The sequence below is a fragment of the Rhipicephalus microplus genome, chromosome X (assembly GCF_043290135.1).
Source record: "Rhipicephalus microplus isolate Deutch F79 chromosome X, USDA_Rmic, whole genome shotgun sequence".
Lineage (NCBI taxonomy): Eukaryota > Metazoa > Arthropoda > Arachnida > Ixodida > Ixodidae > Rhipicephalus > Rhipicephalus microplus.
This window is the reverse complement of record NC_134710.1, coordinates 288997557-289023198: the sequence shown is the minus strand read 5'-3', so window position 1 is coordinate 289023198 and position 25642 is coordinate 288997557.

The following is a 25642-nucleotide window of genomic DNA, read 5'->3' as shown; positions in this document are numbered from 1 at the left end:
CTAGTTCAAAATAACTCTGCTAGGTTCATCCTCTCTAACTACAACCACACTGCAAGTATGACTTCAATGAAAAATAATTTATCACTTATTACATTGGCTCACCGACGAAAAATCGCCCGTATTTCACTGTTTCATAAAATTTTCTATCACCCTACACTTAATAATGACCTGATACTCCAGCCTCTCTACATCTCAAACCGTTTTGATCATCACAGTAAGGTAAGAATCGCATCATATCACACTAGGTCTTTCTTTCAGTCATTTATTCCCCGCACATCTCATGATTGGAACCGCCTTCCTTCGAATGACGCAACCATCACTGACTTCAAACTTTTTCACAAAACATTAGCTAACATTGTATAACCAAGAAAATCTGTTACGTATGCTTATTGCTTCTGTTTTTGTATATTTGGAAATAACTATTTTTTATACATTCTGCAGAAATGTTAATATTATCTGTATTTTATTGTATTGTTTCATTTGTATTTATTGTATTGTTTATTTTATTTATTGCTCTGTTTTATTTGTATTTTTCATTTGTTCACCCACTCCCCTCTTATATGCCTTTTTGGCCCTGAGGGTATTATAAATAAATAAATAAATAAATAAATAAATTCGTTTATAACAAACTGCTAATAACTGAACATTAAATGTCTAGAACTTCAAGTACTTCTGAAGTCAAGATTGTCACAAATTATTCGGATTTCCTTCAGCGTGTCAAGATGGTGTCATAACAAATTGAACTTCACTGTTATGAATAAAACATTTTTGCTCTGATTGAACAGGTGCTGTTTCAAATACCATGCATTTGCACAGATTGGCAAACACATCACAAGTGATCTAATAACAAATGCCGCAACTTAGTAAACAGAAAACTTGTATAATTCAAATGTGGTGTTTTACTGCATCTAATGAAGAGGGTAACATCATTCAGTAAAAGCATTGCTGGTAATTTCCATAGTCATAGAACTAATTCAATTTAAATAATTAGTAATGAGGTTCCGCTTTGTTTCATGTACATATAGTAGCACCACATTTACCCCGGGAATCGTACTAATATTTCCAGTGTTTGTCATATTTCACTCCGACTTAGCATTGTGTCCGATGCTAGATGCCATAACAGATTAATATGTCACATATCCCATTCACCACGAAGAGGTTTCTTTTTCAACCATTGTTTAAGGCAATGACGTTATTCAGCAATTCTGCTGTAGAGAATATGAGCAATACTGTTTGTTCGTACAGGACGCTATACCATCGGTCGCATTCATAGGCTTTTTTGGTGTACACATGTAGTTTTAAAAATCACCCATGTAAATGCGACTGTCTTTATTGAAATATGAAGTAGTGCATTAAAAAAAAAGAAGTCTGCATCTCTACTCCGCCCCTTGGGTAAAAAGAAATGGGGCAGTGCAGTCAGGGGTGCATTCAGTCACTCAATTTAAGGGGGGGGGGTCGCTTAGAGTAAAACCTGAGAGAAGGGCGTGGTCTTCAATTTTTTGTTTTTTTACGAGCACAAAAACTCTATCATAGCGTAAATACTATTACTGAGTGCTCAAAGAAATCCCACTCATTTGTCCTAATTGATGATAACAGGTGGACGGCAAGCATTGAACAGAGAGAGAGGGGGTGCAGAGAGGCTTTGAGGGGGGGGGGGGTGATTGCTTCTAGCGCCCCCTTCTGGGTCCGCCACTGCGTGCAGTTCTGCACGAGATCACAGGATTGATACCGAACCTCAGGAGTCACATTATGATAGTTGTAATATGTGCTAGTGTCCTAGTTCCATGCACTCAGAGAGATTATGAGCTAAAAATAATTAAGCTTTAACTTGAAACAGTGCATCTCATAACTAGATTTCAGTTTTGCGACATAAAACCGTCGGACTTAATTTTATTAATTCTTCTCTAAATTAGCTTAGATGTACAGTGCTTGCAAAATCCTGCTCCTAGTTTTTTTTCGTGTGACTGTGTGTTTCATCACAGAATTTATGGCATTATTTAGCAATGTGATTTTTTCAAGGCCTCCCCTATTGCCATGACCTTTTTTTTCACATTTGTTCAAACCAAAAGACAAGTTCACCAGGGAACATATACTGCATGGGAGGATGTTTGAAACAGTTGGTTATGTGTTCAAGTTGGTCCATACACACACCTTCTGCAAATCAAGAAAAGTTCTTCACGTTCATTAGCTAAACTATTTCTATATAATTGTGCAGCAGTCATTCAGCTATAATTTCAAAGAAATAATATTCAGGACAAATAGAAATGTTTAATAAAAGTTAATGACAAGAAAATGTAAAGTTAGGCGTCTCTCATAAGCACATGGTGGTTTTGGGACGTTAAACTCCACATATCACCGAAAATAATAAGGTAACCTTGCCTGAAAAAGTTGCTTGTTATTTACTACACGCCTCAAGGATCAATAGAAATTCTCTGCATTTAGAGACAAGTGCAAATCTAGAAAAAAAGTGCATCTTGAAACCGAACGAGGGAGGAGATAAACATTATGCCATTGAGCACGTTTACTAAATATCCTATCCAAGATTGCAGCAAAATAAGCAGCTGCAAACATATGCGCTAGTAATAACAACAGAAGGCTCGGCTTGAGGTTTTTGATGCAGGAAAAACAAATGAATTAGTAAAACGACATGTTGGCTGATGAAGCCAAGACAATGTTTTATTAGCAGTTTTTAAAATGCTTATCTTGTGGTTCGTTTCAATAAAGCTTCTGACTGAGCTCGTTGTGCACTTGGCTGGAGTGCAGATTCATTTACACCACTGTCACTCATCATCCTTTGAGGTTCTTGGCAGTAAGTACACCAACCTGTAACAGACATGGCAAATTACCCCACCTCCTGCTTTATTTTCCTGTACAATTCAACCAGCAGCCTATCTTTCCACTCATAAATAAAGGTGGGCGGTGAGTAAGCTGTGCATGCATGAACTTTACTGCATGACTCGGGCTGCAATTTAAAGCGAAAACTCTCATAAGAAACTGTAACAAGTGTCCGCTTTGTTCAGACTGCGGGTATTTAGGCAAAATTGGTCGAAACACAAAAATATGAAAATAGGTGTGTATTTTTACTGTAAACTATCGCACAGTTGAAATAGTGTGAAGAGAACACTCGCAGATAAAGCAGCTGTATTGGTGGCAAGCGTTGCTAGGTTGTACAGGTAGTCACATTCAATGGGCCTCTTGTGCAGCCCTGGCAATGCTATGAAAAAAGCACATGCTAGTGCCTCCATTCCAACTTCATTCGGGAGTGGGCACTGTAAAATATAAAGCAAGCGCCCCCTCCTCTTCCACAATTATTTTTCAACCTGTTCTACACTACGGAATTCTGCAGCAGCAGTTCTTTGGAACCAAACTTCTGAAAGTCCTTATATATGCGCAAGATTTTTTTTATACACTTTAACAGTGTGATCCCTCGAGGCTGCCTTCTAAGTTGTCACAAATTGTCGGAACATTTGTAGAACATTTTTCCCGCCTTGTCATAACACCTAAAATTTCACACAAGGATTCTCCTCGGGTCTGTAAAACAGTAAATGCATGTGTATTCAATACAGCATTTCATTAGCAACAGAGGTGTGCATTTTTTTTAAAGGCACTTCTATATTGAATTAGTGTCCGAGACCAAGCAAGGGCTCTCTTCGAGATCATATTTCAGCTTTGAGGGGGTGATTTCTCGGGATTTTACAGTAGTATAAAGTTGCAGGTAGTGCTTAGGCCAGTGTGCATCTCTCACTTTAAAGTACTAAGAACCTGGAAGCTTGCACCATACGCAAAGAGAAGCAACACAGCATACCAAATACGTTTGCACTGTTTGAAGTTTTAGTTCACCATGGTGAAAATTGCATGTCCATAAAACAAGTTGTGTAAATGAGGGCAATCTTCAGCCATGTGTAGCCTTTGAGCTTCTGAGGACACACTTCCCACGTTACCAGTCATAGTCAGCGTGGCTATACACCGTCGTTCTTTATGAAAGGGAAAACGTGAGCACGTGGCCTGCGCTCAGCGGCGACTGGCTACAGTACCATCAACCTAAAGATGAAGAAAGCCTGCCCACTTCTGTTTTTATCAGTGCCTATCCAACGGCCATAATTCAATCTTTTGTTTGCCAATAGATGCCTTCAAAAGGCGATGTGCTTTGTTTAGTGGTTGTTTTGGTAGTTCCAAATCAGTTAGTAAATAATGGTAAGAGAGTACCGACACAAAAACTGGACGCGTCATTTGTTTTGTTGCAATGAGTCGCTAATGACCCAGTTATCTTGACTACAAACCTTTTTTTAACGGAGCGCACAACAGTTAAATTGTTTAAGGACATTTTCATAGTGCTCTGCTCGGGCGTATGAACGTCACCTCACAAGGTACCACAGTGCTGCAGACTTGTGAGACTGCATATTTTTTGCTTGTTTCAGAAAAGCAGTGCACGGGCTCGTTTTAATGTTCATGTAAAGTGTGTCTGTTCCAATAAATTGTCCTCTGTGTCACGCTTCCTATCCTCTATCCTCTTAGGATTATACGCATTGAGATGTGATACACCTAACATTACAAGTACACTGACTTTCATTTCTCTTTGGGCCAGGTGAATGAGCTGGTCAGCTACTCTACATCATTCTTGTTAGTTTTTTCTTTGGGTGATAAAGGGACACTAAAAAGCGAAATAACTTTTCGCATACTATAGAAGTATGATTTCACAGCACCACTCTTACCACAAGTGCGAAACCATGCAAAGAAAATGTCTCACCAAACACCATTATTTTGGTGGCATTTACTGGGTTATACATAACTTTTAATCAATAAAAATGGAGGACATTTTCACCTGTGGGTGTTATAGACCCAGCATACAAAGTTTCAGAAAATATCACCGAGCCAATTGGAAAATTGTGAAAGATACATTTAAAAACTTTTGACGTCACGCATGGACGTTTCGGCACAACTATTAATAGTGAAATTTCGACATTAATTTTCTCCACTAATAATGAACTTGGAATTGTAAAACATATGACATTGACATTAGAGTTCTCAGAGTGCAGTTTGTAAATCTAAACAAGGTCACTGTTTCTCTTCACTATCCTTGTAATGCTTTTGTAAAATACACACAAGAAGCTTGTGAATCAAGTGAAAAAGCTGCACAGCAAACTGGTGTTGGGAGTACGGAGTTTGTACAATGTGATTTCACCCATGTCGCATTGCTGCAGAGAAGGAAACCAAACTGCTCGAGACTACAGCACCAGAGGCCTATAAATCTCTCCAGAGTTTCCTTCCACAGTTTCAACCACATGGGTTCAATAGTGGCAAAACATGACATTTATTCCACTTGTTTTTTACAACTCTACCATAAACAGAGACTAACACATGAATATTTTGGTTAAAATGTTGTTTTTTGATGTTTCAGTGGATAAGTTGTCTTGAGGTAACACTGCTATTATTGAAAATAAAATCATTTTGAACAGTGGATTAAATATTTCTGCTGCTATTATCCTTTCTGCCATGCATTCAAACAATTTCATTAAATGGCAGTTGTAAGAAATTTCACCCTAGTAGCACATTTACCTTGCACCACCCTTTCAGTAAAATTAACTTCCTAGATATGACGGTATCTATTGAAACATTCTTTAATGTGAGGTATGAAAAAAATACAAATCCTCTGCCCACACCATAAACATACAGCAGGCAATGCCAATCAGAAAAGAAAAATGAACAGGGGAGAGCTAAGTGAAATTTTGAGGAGGAAGGATGCGCAGGAGAAGCGGACTCCACTCCCAGTCGAACCGGACAAAAAGAAGAAAAAAAGATCTTCATTTGGTTTACAATGTTGTTCTTGCTGCTAACATGTTTGGCCAAATAATTTAATCTTCAGTGGTGAATTCTTGTGATGCACATCTTAATGGGGCAGCCTTGGAGTTCTTTCTTCTACAGAGAAATCAAAGGTTACGTTCTACATAATGCCAACGAATAGCCAACTATAATACATAGACTACACAAGCCATCAACAAAGACACGGTAAAGAAGAAATATTCGTACGACAGGCAAAACGTTTAAGAAGCGTCTGTTGTGACAACGATCAGTATGCTCACCAATTAAGCAAGCCAAAAGAGCCATTTAGTGAAATGACCTGCACAACACTCTGAACAAAATCCAAAATGAAACTTGAAAATGAGAAAATCATCACTAGCTGAACATGTCCCATAGCACAGCCTAACCAGCTGCTAGCCTTTGCAATCAAATACCAAAATGCACTTCCAAACCTAAATAATATCTTTCGTAAGTATTACCCAACATTAACTTGCAACGAGCCGCTTCGAAAAATGTTCCCCGACATGTTAGTGGATGCAAAAGTAAACCCGCATTTTTTGTACACATAATACCTAGTTGTCGTCTAAGAATTAAGACCTGCAAACACCTTCAAGATTAAGTTAGAATGGAAAGCACTAGAAGTAATTTATGCGCACTATAAAATCTAGTTTTACGATGTACAAGAAAAATCCACACTCGCTTTTCTTGTCCTCTGTGTTCCCGTCGAAGTTGCGCTACTACTCCACATGTTAAAATGATATCTCACCAACCAGCCCAGCTCTCAACCCTACTTAACAAACAGGACAACGTGTTAACGTTTCATTAAATAGGCATCAAGCAAGCATAGAAAATAACTGGAAGCAATTCCACAGCATTTTATACTGGCAGGACATATCTTCAACAATCTGAAACTTTAAATACATTAACCAGCTTTATGAAAAAAAAAATACCGCACCTTATTCACAAGCTTAATACATTCCAGCCAACAAGTATAAATGTTTCCAAGGGGGCACATGAACCAATTTGACATGGCATATACACAACAAAAACCTATAAAAAATAAGCCATTCTTCAAGAAATTTCTAAGGCTAATCATCCTCAGTGTCAGGAGGTGCTTCCTCGAAGCAAAGGTCTTTTGCAAAAGCAAAATATCTTCTCTTTTTCTACCCATCCATGCAAAACACTTACTCCCTCCTGCCCCTCATTTCTTTCTGTTTCATGGGTTTTTGATTGATCACTCCTTTTACCCTGGTGCAGCCCATTACGGCGGATGGGCTTTTATCTCACTCAATTCAACATGCTGACTCCTAGTTTTCATCTCCCCATTTTCGCATGTGACCTTCCCTGCTTTGTTTAAGTTGGAGGAGAGGGCATGAAGAATATACAGAATGAACTAAGGTAGGCAAGGGATGAATTTTGGCTTTGTTGGTACAACATATGTGAAATGTTTTGTGGTCATTTGCTGATTGTTAGCACCAGTGTACGTGGGTTCCCTTCATCTTGATAAATATGCCCTACACAATTCATGGGTCGGCAGTTGCAGCTTTAAAGAAGTCTGCATGTTGAGACAATGACACTAGCGACAACCCGTGTTCACAAATGTTTCATCTCTTTAAGCTTGTCCTCCTCTCAAATTCTTTGTTTTTTTCATAACATGACACTTCTTATTAAAAAATAATAAAATTGGTACTGCCTTGTATAATGCGTTTAATTAATAGCTCCTTTTTGTCTGTATTTTGGTAGATTTTCAATGCACCCATTGTCTTGGTTTCCTTTGAGCAATCATTTGACTGAGTTAGTGAACCAACGATTGCTCTTCATCGTTTATTTCCTGCCATCTTGCGTCTACAGACTTGTACGTGCTATACTAATACAGAAAATATGAAAAAAAAGATGTTTTTACGCTCTAGCACCTAAATTAGGGTATTTAGTAGTTGCGTCTTTTTATTTTATTACCAGCATGTGAAGTGCCGCAGGCATGACTGCTGGCTAACCAATGAAAAGTTCATTCCTGGGCGAATGTGAAAAACATTTACCCCCACCCCCGCCGATGGTCATCTGCAATTTTTTTCGGTGGTCTATAATTCAAATAGCATAACAATTAAAAAAGTGGACCAAATGTGACGTATCACCCTAATTTGTTATGCAGCACTGAGCAGCTGACTCGTCCGTCGCTCAGTGTCAGCGCAGCCGATTTTACCTAGTTGAAACGCTCCCGCTGCAGATCGGGCACAACAGAAGAGTGACACGTGATCCTAAAACCAGTAACGTGTTTAAATTACACACACAATAAGTGTACATCACGAGTACACGTATCGCAACAAGAGAAATACGCAACACGTATGGCGGCAGTACGGTAAAGAATGAAAGTGTTACTTTTATTGTCAAGATCTGTATTAGCCTTTACAATAATCTCATCAGGCTGCTGTACAAACCAAGCAACTTGCGCAGCGAGAACGTTTTTGAATTGTGGTACATTAACAAAGAGCGCTTTTATCATCACAGCCATGAAACTAATGGTGCCAAAGCGCCTTCACCCAGAGATAAGTTAGAGGTTTACAGCTTACCCGTCCTTGACACGAGGTGCACTACGAAGCTGTGAACATTTGTGTTCATTACTGTCGTCACTCAAGAGTAGATTTATTGCGAGGAAGAGTGCTTGCCACAAATAAACACAGCTTGAACTTCGCGCTGGTCCAACGACAAAACCGGAAGCCGCCATGACACTTTTCCTCACAGGAAACAGACGCAGTGCCAACGTAACCCCAAGTTGTTGTGAGGATAATTCAACGCAGCTACCACCTCAAATACAGCAGCGATGACCGGCGATTCGTGCTAAATACGTTTTCGTTTTAATCTTTCATTTTAAATGTTTGACGAAAACGATCCCTTCACATGCTTGAATACCATAGTCATCATCATCAGTTATCCCGCGAAAATTGAATGCGGAACTTCGTGGCACCCAAAAATGCGATTATTATTATTATTATTATTATTATTATTATTATTATTATTATTATTATTATTATTATTATTATTATTATTATTATTATTATTATTATTATTATTATTATTATTATTATTATTATACATTGCGGAGAAATCGCAAGGCTCCCCTGAAAATGGAGCAGAGCCGCTGTCACATGCATTCTCAGCACTGCCTTAGAACACTCGTATGCGAGGCCTTGAAACAAGAAAAACATTATGACAGAGGAAATGAACAAAACCACAATAACATTGATTCCTAAAATGCAACTGCAGTTAGGTTAAAGCACCAGGGCAAGAAGTAAGCAAACTCTCCCAAAACACAAAAAAAACGAAAAAAGTGAACAACAACCTGCAAAAGCTACCCACTCAAGATATAAAGTTGAATTAATGGAGCTAAAAGGGCTGATTAACAAAAAGAAAATTGCCGGCATGAGGATTTATAGCACCGAAGAATTAGATGAAGAATTCAAAGAAAGGACAGAGCATGACAACAGGAAACTAATGATGAATGCACACTCCAACAGATAGAGTAACATTATCAGCAGTCTCAACAGCCATAGTAAGGTGGCGAAATACTTTTTTTTTTACTACAGCTCACGAATATGCCACCTAACAGAGAAAGAAGCCAAAGTTCAACAAAGCACTTAGACTCCTTGAGGAAATACAAAAAAAGTTAGAAAGAAACCTAAAATCAGAAGCCTAACCTGGAACGAATCTTCTTGGATACCCTACCCTGAGAGAATGGAATAGAGCCCTACAAAACGTGACTTACGAGAAATCATGCCGCGAAATTGTTGACCCGGCCAAAGATAAATGTCTCTTGTTTGAAGTGTGAAGTTTATTGAAGGGTAAGCATGCACATAAATGAACAGATAAGCGGAATACAAGAGGAGGTTCTTGAGCAAAAACTGTCGGGGGGACCTCCTAACACAATGTGAACAAGATGATGCATAATATGCAGCAGACAATTGGCGTTGTGACAAAGTTCTAAATGCAATGTGTAGCATGAACAAAATGAACAAGAACACTTTACTCAATTTTCAAAAATACGAAGATGAACAACAATTCTACAATAATTAGAAGAGCAGAACTAAATCATACATAAAACTACGTTTTCTTTAGAGGTGGTGTAACAAGCTAGTGACACTTTCTGCACAATGTCTCACGTACTGGCGAATCAAATGTACAACCGAACTGTAAAATTGCAAATACAAACAAATACAGAAAAAAGAGATGAAAGATTTGAAGAATTATACACAGATCAACAGATGTCCCACTGTGGTCCATAGTCATGCGCTGTCAAACTGAAAATCTGCGCAACGGAACACATCCATTTAGTTAGCTTGCAGAGACTGATAAAAGGCATTCGACTCGGTAGAGATACCAGCAGTCTTAGAGTAGCTAGTGCATAATGCAGGCATGAATACCCTAGCCAACATCTACAGAGTCCACAGCAGACAGACAGGCAGACAATGAACTTTATTAAGGTCTTGAGGGCCGACTAGAAAAGTTCCTTTATGGGGGAGGAGCTGTCTCAGAGCAGAAAACTATTATTCGTGAAGTGGATCTGGCAAGGAGACGAAATCTGAGCAATATTTACAGCATTCTCAGCAGAAGTATTTAAGCCACCATTTTGATGAGAACCGCGAATAAACATTTACAAAGAATATCTCGGTACTTACGCTTTGCAAATGACATTTTGCTTTTCAGCAGTGGTGCCGTTGAACTACAATGAACTGGGAGTCTAAACTGAGAAAGTGTTCAGGTAGGGTTACCGATAAATAAGTAAAAGAGAAGGATCTAATGTTAAGAGGCCGAACAAGAGAGCGAGAGTTCGCAACGGCACACTAAAATTCTTACAATATATATGTATTTAGTCAGATATTCACTGGACACACTACTCATGAAGAGGAAGTTCACCAAACATAATAGATGGACTAAAGCTTTATAGGCAGGCATTCCCAAATCATAAAAGGCAATTCACAAGTGTCCCTAAAGCAGAGAGTGGTCTACTATTGTATGCTGCGAGTACTAACTTATGTTACAGAAGCTTGAATGACAATAAAAAAAGAAAAAAAGTCCAGAACAGACAAAGAACTGTGCAAAATAGAAACAAAAAATGGTTAGCGTAACATAGAGATATAAAAAAAGCAGAGCTCCATAGAGAACAAACAGGGCTAGATGGCATTCTAGCTGACATTAAGAAAAAAAGGGTGGTCCTGGGCAGGTCAAGCAACGTGAGGGAGAGACAAGTGACCAGTTAGAGACATTGTTTCGCTACGAAAAGATGGAAAAAATTGCTGAGAAAGACAGAAGGCTAGATGGTATTTGCACGCATAAGATCGAATAAGCTTGCACAGGGTTGGGAAAATTGTAGGTAATTGGGCAAAGCCTTTGTACAGCATTGGACATATAAAAGGCTGATATACAAGAAGAGCATGTGTTATCGAGCTGTTGCACATCGCAGGTTGGTTTCAATACTAACAGGTTATTGAACTCACATCGCAGTGCTACTGCTTACGTATTGTAGTTGTACTACCAACTGCTTTTCGACAGGTTTCTAGCAACGTTGAAACACATCTGGCACGTTTAGCAGAACCATGTATAGCCTTGTTCTCGACTCTGTATAGTGCATCTGCAGCCAGGCTTAATCCGTGGTACTTGCAGAAGTTGTGGGCTCCTCATGGTGTGCTGAGGAGCACACGTGAGCTAATAGACATGCTGGGCTGCTTTTCACAAGAGTGACCATGTTGAAAGGTGTGCCTGTTTAACCGTAGAAGCATGGTTCCTCAGGGCGGTTTCAGCACGTGAATTCTGAGAGATGACGCGGTTCGACTGATAACACATGCCTGACTAGGCCCTTGTTATTGTGCCTGGTCAAATATGATACGGTTGGCATTGCAAAACTTCTTTAGCACCAATCGCTCCAGTTCCAAACTAAAGCACATTGCATGAAGAAGTTAAAAAAATAAGCGCACCTGCCACCACAATTCGAATTTTAAAATTTTACTTATTTGCTAAAACAACTAAATGAAGGCATGACTTCCCCGAAAAGCCATGTCTTACAAGAAGTGAGTGCTCTTTTTGGGGAAGTCACACTTTCATTTGGCCATGTTACTAAAGTATGTGAAATCATAATTTGTGGCAGCAGGGGTGCTTTTTTTACCTGATTCATGCACTTTGCTCCAGTTTGGACCTGGAGCGGCTGGCACTGAAGAAGTTTCGCGATGCCAAGCGTTCGCTAGCCCATATCACTGAGGCAAACTGGAACCTGAAGATGAGGCATGCCTGCTGTTTCATACTGAAGAAGCCTGCTCGCACGACCTGGGAAGGCCTCACTGGGCTGGGAAATGTTCACATTGCAGAGAGTGTACGCTTTGTACTCAATAAAGGCCCGAAATTTAGCCACGAACCTCTGTTGCTGGCTCACTAATTACAGGCATTGCACTGGCGAGTTGCGGCAAAATTTGATGTCGCAGTTAGGGACTATTGCTTACAAGACAATGTCTAAGCTCTAGCAAGAACAGGAGAAAAACTCTCTTTGCCAGGAAGATACGTTGGTGGGTGTTGTCATTCTTCAAGTGCAACATTTTGTGCCCATTTCAAGTGGATAAATGTAGTGGCTCCGCAGATTTGTAAAATGCAGATTTGTGTAACTTCAAGACAAGACAAGCAGTCTGCATGAACTTCGTCAAGTTAAAATCATCAAAACAAGAGTTTTGAAAAGCGAGGCAGTGGCTCTGAGTAAGGACTTGGAACTTGCACAACTAGCAGTGTCTATTGCATACTACAGCTAGCAAAACGAACACCCTTTCTGTGTTTTTTACGGCCAAGACGCATAAGCTGAGTGTTTCGTTCAGGACAATTGTGGGTGATTGAGGTATCTGGCAGAACATGATTAGTCAGTTTTTAATGAAGCGGCTAGACTCGGTTGTCATGAGAGACCCATTTTAAACTGGGAATCACCCATGCATCATACACTTTCTTCAAAGAATCCTTCGGTGGGTACTTGTTCTTGGTAGATGTTGAGGACCTATTTTATTTTGTCCTGCACGGTGAATTGTTTTTCTACCTAAAAAGTTGCACAAACGATAGTGGTGTGGTTGCCTTCAAGAATGCCGAGGGCATGGCAGTATAAGCTTTTATGGTCCTTTTCAAGTTTTACGGTAAAAGTAGCTGGTATGTTGCTCCTGTGTTGTGCAATGTGTTACGTTTGACCGTAACCGCTTTTATTACGTTCCACGAATGTTTTAATTAGTGAGAGGTTTTGGAAGTTCTTACGTATGATGATAATTTTTTATTAGTTTAAAGAAACTAACCACCGTCACATATTAGCCCATTGTTAACAATGTTCTAGCCGGCCTTCGCAGACTGAAAAAGGATTGGTGTTTACACATGAGTTGAAACGCTAGTGGCTTTTTGCAGTTTTTGGCTTAGCGCATTACCTTGAAGAGTCATCCCGGCTGTTGGCTTTGTTGTCTAGGTGTGCTGAAAAATTGCTTCCATACAAGTTGACGCATTCCAAAACTGTGAAAATGGCCATAGCTGAACAATGCCCAGAGTATGCATGTACAGGGTCGTGCTCACACGTTATGCAGAAGACTTTTCAAAACTAATTAGACAGGTTGTCTGTGGTTGGTTTCGTTCACATGTTCCTTAACGCTGTAGCTGATTTGCTCCACCAGACTATCAAGAGAGAACAAACACCACAGTACTGGGGTAGAGCAAGAGCAAAGAACAGCGAGACCTGAGGTTGTAACGTGTATGCACCGAGCTGCACACGACCTAAAAATGGTTGAAAACAGAGATGGCATGCCGATTCTTTTTTCCGCGCCACGAAAATCATCTCAGCTTTGTCATGTAGACTATCTGATGGAAGAAACAAAGGTGGGTATGGTGAGAGGCACGCCAATCATACACAAAATGTGTCAACGTGGTCGTTCATGAATTTCCACTATCCTACGGCAAAAGATGAATGTTTGCTGGACAAGAATATACATGAATGAGCATGAAAATAAACATGTGCTTTCGTTAAAAAATAAAGATGGGGCACATTTGCTGACGCATTGCGATTCTTATAAGTGTGAGCCGTACCTGGATAAGGTTTGGATTATTGGCAGAAGCAGGGACACAACTACTCGAGAATGCGTAGATGCATTTTGTATAAAATCACAAGGTTCATTAGGCATCAGTGATACTTTGTCTTTCTCGTAGGTAGAGAACAAGTTCACAGATTGTGATTAGTTAGCATGCTCTCAATCTGAGCCTAGCTTACTCCACACATGTGTGCCTATAATTTTCGATGCAGGATATGATGAATGAACTGTCGAAACTTTGAGCTCCCCTAGACCCCTTTTCCCATTATATTGTCATTAAAAACAGCCATATCTTTGTGGCTTTCACAAGAACATGGACCGATTACCGATGTTTTTTTCGTTGTTTTGTAACGGAAGTGAAACATGGCAAACTTCAAAAAGACTGCAGTCACCACTTTTTTAAATTCGAAACAACCTCTTCATTTTACATATACTAGTGGTGGTGTAAGTCTAGTAATTGTTAAGTAGTGTATATATATTGATGCAACTATCGTAGCAAATTTAAAGACACACGCAAGTCCAAACAATCTGCAACGAGCTCTTCGAAAGCTATGGTGTCTCCGACGCACGTTAAATACCTCAACAAAAGAATGATGGCTGACAGCACATGAGGTTTTCGTCAGACTCAAGTATGCGTCGGCTGTTTGGTTGCCTCACCACAACATTACATAACTATGTTACAATATGTTTTAAAAAACCAATATTGTTTATATTTCATCACTATGGCCAGTTTTCCTCGCATATTTTGTATGTGCATGTTTTATTTGTGAATGCAGCACCTGTCCAACATCAGTGCACTTGCAATTGTGTCATCCGTCTGCATGAATAGGATAGTTCACACTCGTTCAAGTGTTCTAGCACCCATATCCTTCGTTGCATCTTCTTCACAGCGTACCAAGTGATGTAATTTTCCAAATAGTTTGCCCGTTAAATGAATTTAGAATAGTTTCGTTTTCTTTCGTTTGTCATTTTCCTGCACAATGTGTAGTTTTTAATGAGTGTGATGGGTATTTGCGGAGACCTGGTGCTGAGCAATTGACAAAACGAATTGCGTAAACATGCATTTTGTTACAATATTTTTAAAAAATGCTGAATATCTGTAGTTACACCTGCTATGTTTCGACACCTGAGATAGCAGTATTTGTAAAAAATGACATCAAGACATGCTGCTATTACGTCAACCACTCTGCCTTTTTGGAGAAACAGATTTTTTTTCAACATGGAAGGAACAACTTTCTATACCCCAAGTCTTGCATCATATTCCTAACCCCCCCCCCCCCCCCCCCCCTCTGCGCGGCGCCACCGCCGCCGGTGTGATGGACCCTGCGCCGTTGCCGCACCACCCACAGCAAATTTGGTACCGGTGCACAAGTCTATACGCGACTGAAGCCATGCTTGCTACTTGACCAATACCCTGGCGCTGAGGGCAAATCATCAGGTATACTTCGTTGTTATCATTCAGAAGCCTCTTTTTTGCACACCTACTTCACCAGTGCACTGAGGATTTGAGTTTGATTCTTGGGAACAGTGTGCATATAGCAGTCACAAATACGCTGCTGTGAAAGTGTTGTGATGCAAATACCAGCTTCACTATAGAATTTACAGGCTACATAGTGCAGGAATTTTTGAGATGGAAGACACCCTCTTGATGCGATGCTTGTTTTCTCTGTGTGGCTGACTGCTCGTCCAGCACTTGTGTGCAGACACAATGGAGTTCTTGAGCGGAGCATATGACGCAGCAATGCCTTTCACTGTGTACTGCACATCCTGTCAGCTCTGATTCGGTGGTGCCGTTGAATGAGGACACCCGACTCTTGGTACTGAAGCTTCCTCTGGCCCATTAAAGTGCATCTAAACAGCAGTATGATTCTGAGATCAAGTTTGACGTTCTAATCGTACAGGGCAACTAAGTGTGATGCACACACTTCTTCAACCACCTTCTGTTGACTGAAGCATATAAAATAAATCATAATTCTGAAATTCAAGCACATTAAAGCAAGTGTGAAAGGCTCTGCAGTGCCCTTTCCTGTGCCAAGAGAAACATGTGGTGCCTAAAGAAACATTACTTGCAAACAAGGATAAATGCAGCCTTTACCCACCAAAAACAAACCACTGTTCCCAATAAGGAGATGCTTTCGTACCAAATCGGACATTTACCTTTGCGGTCAGCAGCTGCATGTGAAAACAAAACACAAATTTTTAGGCATCACTTTAGACATGAAATTGGCGTTAGTGCCCTGCATCAAAAATGTTAAAAAAGCAAGTGCATGGAAACTGAATGTTCAGAAGGATTTGTTCCGTATATCACGGGGCAGCAATAAGAAATGACTGACGAATTTGTTTAAAAGCCTCATATACACACAACTTGACTACGGTACCATTGTATATGAGTCTGCGACACCAAGCACATTGAAGAAGCTGGACCTCGTCCACCATTCCACCATCTAGGCATTCGCATTTCTACACAGGCCTTACAAACAAGCCCCGTAGAAAGCTTCTATGTTGAATCAAACCAGTGTTCGCTTCACTTAGAGAGATGCTACTTATCATTTGTATATCTTCTGAAGGTGAATGCAAACAACTCCCCTCACTTTCTACTGTCAATGATTTGTCCAGCTTTGCCCCTTTTCACTACCGTCGTTCACTGAGGCTGCCCTACTCACTTGAACCGCAATTCACATTTGCGACTGGACCGTAGAAATGGCACCAGAATATGCACTATCTGGGCAAATTACGAACAGGGCAACCTTTTCATCTAACAGAAATTCACTGAAGTAGAATGGAACGGTGCACATACGCTAAAAATTTACAGCTCATTACTCGTCATTTGACGATGTCCCTAAAACAGGAAGTATGCAACCTGCAGGGTATTCAAGAAATGTTCGAAAACGCTTCACAATAAATGAATGACAAAGTTTGCTCACTCCTTCATAATTACTGGCTTCTTTGACGCAATCTAGCTTTCCTCCGCGGTGGTGTATTGATTACAGTGCTTTTCTGCTGACTCGAAGGTCGCAGCTTTGATCCCAGCTGCGGTGGTCGAATTTCGATGGAGGTGGACTGGTTGAGGTCCATGTACTGTGCGATGTCAGTGCACGCTAAAGAACACCAGGTGGTCAAAATTTCTGAAGCCCTTTACTGTGGCGTCTCTCATAATGATATATGCTTGCGGCACGTAAAACTCCAGATAACATTATTACTACACATGTTTTACTAAAGCATAAGTAGTGAAAGTAAATATAGAGATCATAACAATTAACTTATTAGTTGGAATACTCAGGTGATTGAGTCGAATAGGAAGAATTGAATTCCTTGCAAAAAGCCTTTTCACTCAGATGTATTATTAACTTTTGCACACTGATGACATTCAGCTGCTTTCACCTGCGAAATCAAAGCACTCGAAAGCACAACTTCCATATGCCCAGGTTCCTTTCGACACACCCAGTATGATGATACCGTCTCGGCAATAATTGCAATGGTGTTATTTTGCATTTGTGAACGTACGCGTGCCATGAGTGTTATTGTGGCAAGCAGTTCGCACACGAACTTAGATCAATGCTTGATAACGGCGCACGCTTATTCTGGACCTTTCGAAAAGGCACGACAGATGTGCTCTTCAACACTTCTCTTTCAGTTTTGCTGGTACAATTTGTCATATTGGAGATGGAGTAAGGCTTTTCGAACCCTCCCCACTTTTCTTCTTTGAGTCTTACACGTGCGTGTATCGATAGATCTCATAGTTTTATTTCTGCCAGTGACCTGATTGGTGAGATGTCCCTTATGATATTGACAGTGGCCAGTTTGATGCCACTGTGCAGGCTGAGGTATGATTGCTCTTCATCCTCTGTAATGTCCACCATTTATAGTATGCACTGTGTTGGAGGGAGAACTGTTGTGCTGTGCATTCACTGTGGAGTAAATTGTGGTCGCTATTGACAAATATAATTCATGCACATCTGAAGGCACGTGAATGGGCTACGCGCATTACTATAAATCTAAACCTTTGTTTATCACAACTGCTGCAACAGGGGCATAGCCATAAATCGGAGTGGGGTATTGACTTCTTTTTACGTCTGTGCACGTGTTTGTATGTGTGCCTGCCTCCAAATATACAGATACAATATGTAAATATTTGAGAGAGAGGGTGTTAACTCCTCAAACCACCCCCGTGCCTACAGCACTGGGTTCATGGTCTCGGCTGCCCTTCTCTTTTGTTGTGGTTTCATGGCAGTATTCGCAGACCTTGACCAAGTAGAAGACAGAGGCTGTGCTGTAGACTAAAGAGAGCTTTATAACAGTGTAATTATGGATGCAACCAACTGTGCAATTCTGAATTCACGCGACCAATGCAGTGTCAGTTCATTGGCAAGCAGAAATAGGCATTACTGAGTGTATATTCTGCTGCTCCCATAGAATTTCTCTGAAAATGACTGTACTACTTTGTTTGGGTTGTGGCTCTTGTTTGTTTGGATGCTAGTGCTGTTTTTGCTTTCTTGCATTCAAGATTTGTGGTGCTTTACTCCCAACATGCTTTGTGCATCAATCACATTCAGTGGTGTCAGTGGCGGATCCAGAGGGGGCGGTAGGAGCGATCACCCCCCAAAGTTTCTGTCAGCACCCCCCCCCCCCCATTCAGTTCTTGTAGTCCACCTCCTAGAGCAATTAGGACGAATGAGTGAAACCACTGTGAGCACACATGAACAGGATTTAGGATATCAAGGGGTTTTTCTGCTAATAAAAAGTCAAGACCATGCCCCCTCTCTGGTGTTACTTTAGGGGACCACCCCCCTAAAATGAGTGGCTATAGATCTGTTCCTGACTGGTGTAGAATCAAATATATCAATATACCGGAACTTTGATGCCGATAAATAATTGAGATGGTTGCTGGAACCAGGTGACGAGTTCAAAATATTCCATATTTGAAATATTGAAAATGAAATTACGTTTCACATTTCACTGCAAATGCGAAAGTAACACTTGTTTTTTTCTTGTGATTAATTCTATGTAATTGTTGAATTGTAAAATAGTGTGCTCTAAAGTTGTAGCTGGTATACTTGCCTTGGTGGGATCTGTTCCCATTTTGTTCAAATTTCTATTTGAGGCAAGTACACATTAAAAGTCAGTGATGAGTTCACAGGCTCCCTTGCATTAAAGAACTGGTTTTCCTACTCGAAATTCAGGTACTAGAAGAACTCCATCAAAATCTGAACAAGTGTGGCTCTCAGAGTGAGGCACCAGAGGAAGAAATGGAGACTAAGGGCTCTTTCTGGATCTCCCGCTATCACGGTGACCAAAACTGGTACCGAGCTCGGGTACTTGACGTGCTTCCGGGCCCCACTTCTGTAAGTATGTTTATTGTCTGTCGTGATGTGGCAGGAATACTAAAGAGAAGTATCTAGCTAATCAGTCCAAGTCAACTATACTTCCATCATTTCAGATGAGACGGTCTTGCTCTAAGGCTTGCTAATCTAGTCTGGGTAAAGAAATGTTGGTGGCAACATTTCCATGACCTTTCTCTGCCAAAGTTTTGTAATGCATGGATTCTATTAGCCACTCAACACATGAGCATACTCTTCCAGCAGCGTGAGAATCGAAATGACTTTAAAAGCCACTGTAGCAGATGGCCCAGAGAGCTATTCGTTCTTTTGGTCAGCTCGTGCTGTCTTGTGGCACTCATAACCCTTTTTTCCCTTGACCAATCTAGTTGTGCGAGTAAATATGTTTTTGTGTGTGTGCAAATACGATGCATACGAAAGTGCGAATGAACTGAAAAACTATAAAATATATCTTTATTTCTAGACAAAAATACGCACGCACATACCTGGACACTTATTAATGTCGACACAAGGTACACTAGGCACATCATTTTTCATAGTACATAGGAAAATTGCTTGCCAACTCTTCTGATTCAACGCATAGTCATTAACATCACTACTTACCATAACCCACACGTTCATCATCAGTTCGACGTGTTCATCACTAATATAATCGCCATTGTCGTGAACATTCATGGGGCCGTTCGCTAATGGCTCAACTTCAACAGTTTCATTATCTTTGTTCATTATCGGCATTATTAACGCTTTATTAATCTTGTTGAACCCACTCATCATCACCAAAATTATCACTATTCAAAGCTCATTTGTTTGGCCGCAGCTCTACTTCAACGTGCTTGTCATCTTTTTCGTCGTAGATCATCATTACCAATGCTGAAATACATTCATGGTTCTGTTCGAATGGAGTGCTTTCATCATCACCAGCAGCATTGTTCAGGAGGCCTTTCCGTGTTCGTGGCTTTGCTTCAATGTGCGAGTCATCAGTGCTATCCAAATCGCAATGTTTGCATCGGGTAAAATTATGGCATGTATATATCTGAACACTTGAAGTTTGAGGACAACTGGCTGTGACAAGGTTTTCTATGTAGTTATTTTATTGAATTCGCTGTATTTCAAGGTTTGACCCCAGTTGTTCGCAGCACCATTAGAAGCTGTTTAATCTTAGACCTTGTTTTCGTTACGGCTGACCTATTGAATTGTGATATTAGGTGTAAAATTGTGGGTCTTTCATAATAATATGCAGTCTTTGTTAATTATTCTGTTATCTCCGAACTTAAGAAACCAGAATACAAAGTTGTTACTGATTTCTCACGTGCCTAAAAAAGGTGTACTTTCCCTGCTAGCACATTCCTATGACTACCTGCTTTTTAGTAACAGATGTGGTGTGAACGCATTAGTGGAACACATTAATTAGAGATTCGGTCCGAATGTGTTATGTCCGTAAATGAATTATACAAAGGAGCAGATGGATAACTAAATTCCTAATCAGAGGAGGATTATGAGCACGCTGGCTCGCGCAGCTACATTATGATTCCACAAGTACAGTCACCGGTCCTTCACACACCGTCTAGCTAGTTCCTCTCGTCACACAATGCCATACGCCTTCCACCAACTCGTTGCACCTACAACAGAATGTATATCTAAATTAGCGCCAAACGAAATGTGTCAAGCACAGTTCTAAACACCTATGGTACAACAAAGAAACTACACCTTTTTCGTTCCTAACAGTCAATACATCGCCGATGCTGAGCTCCAAGCCAAACCACGATTTTATTCTGTGTACGTTAAAAACAACACTCAAAAATACAATGCATCAATCCAGAGACTTCTATTACAACAACACATTATGAGTGTTCAATGTTTAGAAACACGTGCACCCGGGATGTCGGTCAAGCTAACATTTCGACCATTGGACTTGTCTTCTTGTATGGAGCACCCCTCCCCTTTATGCTTTCATTATCACTCAGCACGCCCTTTCGTACTACTTCTTTTTGTACCAGTGTTATTTTTGGAAGAATGTTTCTGAAGCAGACACGCCGTTATGGTGGCGCGTATCCTAATGCAAGCCAATAATAGGTGACACATGTGCGTAGTGCCATAGTGCCTTGTAACTCATAAACTTGTTCGTGTTTTTTCACAGTTTAAGATGTTATACCCGACATAAATAGTCCCAAGAAATGAAGTGCTTCTAATAATATATTATAAATAATGAGTGTTCCTAGAAGGAGGCAAAAAGTTTTTTGCATATATTAAAGTTGGGTTCTGAAGCTGGAGCAAACCTATCCCGAAAACTGGTCATATTTTGACTACACATGTGTAAAACTTGTGGTGTGATTGTTCCCGTCTCCCATTCATCTCCGTCTAGCATAGAGTTGCATTATGCTGCTTCGCCAGAGGTAGCACCTAGCAATAAACCGAGCTGTGATGCTCCAATACTTTTTCGCTCAGGCAGATTGATGTGGCAAGCTTTGGCTCACCAGGAGAGTACGATCTGTGAAGTACACTGTAGCGAGAGTAACAGGGTTGACGTCTTGGGTAACGCGATCTTCTAGAGACTGCTGATTTTTGCTAGGAGGCGATTGGTTGTAGCGATGTTTTTTTGTGGTGAATACGCATGGCCCCCGCCACACGGGGACGCATATGCTTGGGGATTCATGCATGCACAGTATCACCAACCCGACGTTTTGGTAAGCAAGATGATTGGGTACCCATCAATGAAACTACTATGAACTCGTATCTCCTCAACCAGGATTTCCGCATCCTGAAGTTAATTTGTCTGTCCTACATAAGGGTAGTCGGCGCACTACAGTGTCAGTCAGGCCTGTTGATCCTTCAAGCTCCCTGAGATGTATCGAAAGCTCGTTTGGATACTCATGCATTAAGATTTGTAGCTTGTTGTCTTCGTTGTGGTAGTCTCTGCAAGTGATAAAAAATTTCACCATGGTTTTACTGTGCCTGATGTACCTTACCCGACTGCAGGACCCTTGAAATTAATTGGACCAATCCAATCAGCTCACATACATAGTTTATGTTCAGAGCCGAAGATTCATCGGTTTATGGGGAGCAGTAAGCCTACACTGCAATATATGTGCATCACCATGTCATCTGCACAGCTTTTACTAGTGATGTGTCATTGGTTCGCAGCAACACGAATGCACTCATCAGCGTGCTCTGACATCAATAGGAAATGTGATTGTGTCACCCTAGTTCATATCTGCCAGCAATTGTGCACACCGCCACAATCGTTGCGTAAGGTGTCTGGTGGTACATTATGAGTACAGCTGCTATTTCAAGCATTGCAGTACATTTTGATTGTGCCCGGAGCATTCCTTCGGACACTGAAGATTAGGATGTGGGGCTCCAACCACAAGAAACAAGTCTCCGATTAACTTTTGGCATTCAGCAGCTCTTGCATGATAGTCATCATTGTCATCTGGCATCAACAAACGGTGGCTTTTGTGCAACATTGTTTGGAAGTTTGTAATAAAGGACATCACACTACTAACTTCTCTGCATTGCATTCATCTCGCTAGGGTCTACATTAGGCCTACTTGCTTTGAAATAAATGAATTGAAGAAATCAGGGTTTTTAGTGGAATTCAAGTTATCCGGCTGATCAGCTGCAACCCGAATGCTCTTTCAAGATATGTAACACTTTAGCTTGTGACAGCAAGTGAGGCCCATGCCACATGCAGCATCCTAACACTACATAGCAAAGCCAGAGGATCGAGTGCTTTGTTTGATTTATTTTTGCCACGTTAAGCATCACAGGACGAGCGGCAGTGAACATTGAAACGCATGAAGATGAGCATGAACGGAACCTTACCTGGGTGCTTTCCAGTATAGTTGCCTTGTTCCCAGGTAACAGCTATTGCTGGAAAAACCGTATACTACTATAGTAAAAGGGTTATATAATGCAAGAGTTATGTATTGTACTATTGCATTGAGAATAGAAATACAGGAAATCAGGTAAGCAGATTAGATTTAGATGTTCGCAGGTATAATGTGGCAGCGGAAAGGACAGGACCAGGTTGATAGGTAGAACGTGGGTGAGGCCTTTGCACTGCAGCGGGCATAGTCAGGTTCATGATGAAAATTACAGTATTGTGACCTTGTTACAGCTGTAAATGTTAGAAATGATTTTGTATGTTCAGATTTTATGTATCCGAGGTCAAATTCCATTCAGATCTTAGCCCTCAGTAGTGTGCATATATAGTTCTACGGCAGTTGTAGTCCAAAAGGACTTTGGTACCATTTCATAACGCTACGGCTTGCTGTGCACAATCGAGCCCAGCTTTCCCTCCACTATGGCGTCTCCCATAATCATATGGCAGTTTTGGGACGTTAAACCCCACATATAAATCAATCAGCTTTCGCCAAATGCACCTAAGTTCACTGTTCCACCTGTTTGCACAGTATCCGATCTCGTATGGCCCAAAAGGTTTCTTGGTCTGGCAACAAACTCAGCCAGAGCTTCATACTAGTGATGCACTTTTTGCTTTTTGTAGTTATATTCAGCATAACCAAAGTCTCTGTGCCACCACGTGTGTCTCCACTGTTGAAAGTTAAGCATGCTGCCGATATCTTTTTTATTGCAATAAGATTTAGACAATTCGCAATAACATGTAGGAAACAAAGCTTCTGTATTCACAAGTCACCCATCACCCCCTAATGTAGCTACTGCTGCCAAGTGGCAACCTATCTGCACTGTGCGCTGTAACTAGTGTCTGCACGCAAATAAAGATTCAACCGTGCAAAAGCTTGTTTGATATTTTACAACAAAGTAGGTGCCTCTTAATCGCACTGCACGTTTTTCAGTTTGCCTACTCGGCTGAATTTTGACTGATGATGGTTTTTAACCATGCCTGTATGACGTCAGAGTGGGGATTCTCCCGCTTTTGTCTGATCTCACACAAAAACGGGTCTGATATCTAATATCAGAGCCATGTAAAAACAATCGTCGTGGTAAAACTCAGCTACAAAGCAATTCACCTGGTTATTTTGATTGGTATGTGGTGTTTAACGTCCCAAAACTACCATATGTATATGAGAGACGCTTTAGTAGAGGGCTCCGGAAATTTCTACCACCTGGGGTTCTTCAACGTGCACCCGAATCTGACCACACGGGCCTACAACATTTCCGCCTTCATCTGAAACGCAGCCGCCATAGCCGGGATTCGATCCCGCGACATGCGGGTCAGCAGCCGAGTACCTTAGCCACTAAACTACCGCGCCGGGGCGCACTTATTTATCTTGCGTAAAATGGTCTATTTGCTGATGACTGCGTCATATATCGCACAATTACTAACATCTCTGATCAAACTGCTCTTCAACGGGACCTTAATCTTGTGCTAGAGTGATGTCATCTTTCATCTGACCTCTCCTGAAACGATCAAATTAACAATATCATATCATCTGTGAAAAGATCCCTCGGTTATCTAAAACATCATTTGCTTCACGCTCTGCTAGACTTCAAACTTCTCGCGTACAAATACCTCATCCGATCCAAACAAGAATACGCAGCGCCCATCTGGAACCCGCACCATGTATACTTAATAATTAAGGTAGAATGTGTTCGAAATAGTGCCACCAAGTTCATTCAATTTTCATACTCATATGATAAAGTTATATCATCTCTAAAACATGTAATTGATGTTACTAATCTTCGCATGCGCCACGGCATCGCCAGCCTCTGTCTGTTCCACAAATTTTTTCACAGTTCCCTCAATCAAGCTCCTTACATCATTGCATTATCGCGCATATCTCACTGCACGAGCCATCCTTTATCAGTTTCACGCAAACGTGCTCGCACTACTGCTTTTGACGCATCATTTTCTCTTCGCACAGCAGTGGACTGGAATGGCTCCCCTGCGACAATGCAACCATCACGTATCCATCATCTTTTGCGGACACCATGACTGCATAATGTTCTTCGCGAAGATCACTCTCTTTAATCCACATTTGTTATGCCACCCCTTATGTAATACCCCCTAACCAGGGTTTTCAAGGTATTGAAATGCAGCTGCTGTTTTAACAACCGTAGGTCTCTCTTTTGACGTTTATTTTAGAAGCACAGTGCTTTTTTTTATTGTTTCTTGAACTGCGGCTGATTCTTTTACGGTGAGTGCTGTGCAATGGTGAATTACTACTCTGTGCCTCAGTGCATTTCATTCACCCAGAAAATGGAGTTGGCTCTCACAACTATCCTAAGGACACGAAGCTGAAGATGTGGACAGTCAAGCTCAGAATGGAAATCGCCTCACGCCTTCATCGACAGTGTGCAGCAAGCACTTCGTTGATAGTGGCTTCTGTACCTGCCGGATGAACCATTCCTCTTTAAGCTTGTAACAATGTTCGAGTGCCTCGCCAGTACTTTAGCAATTAATTGCATGCAGGTTTATGCATAGGCGACTTACACCAGATGCAG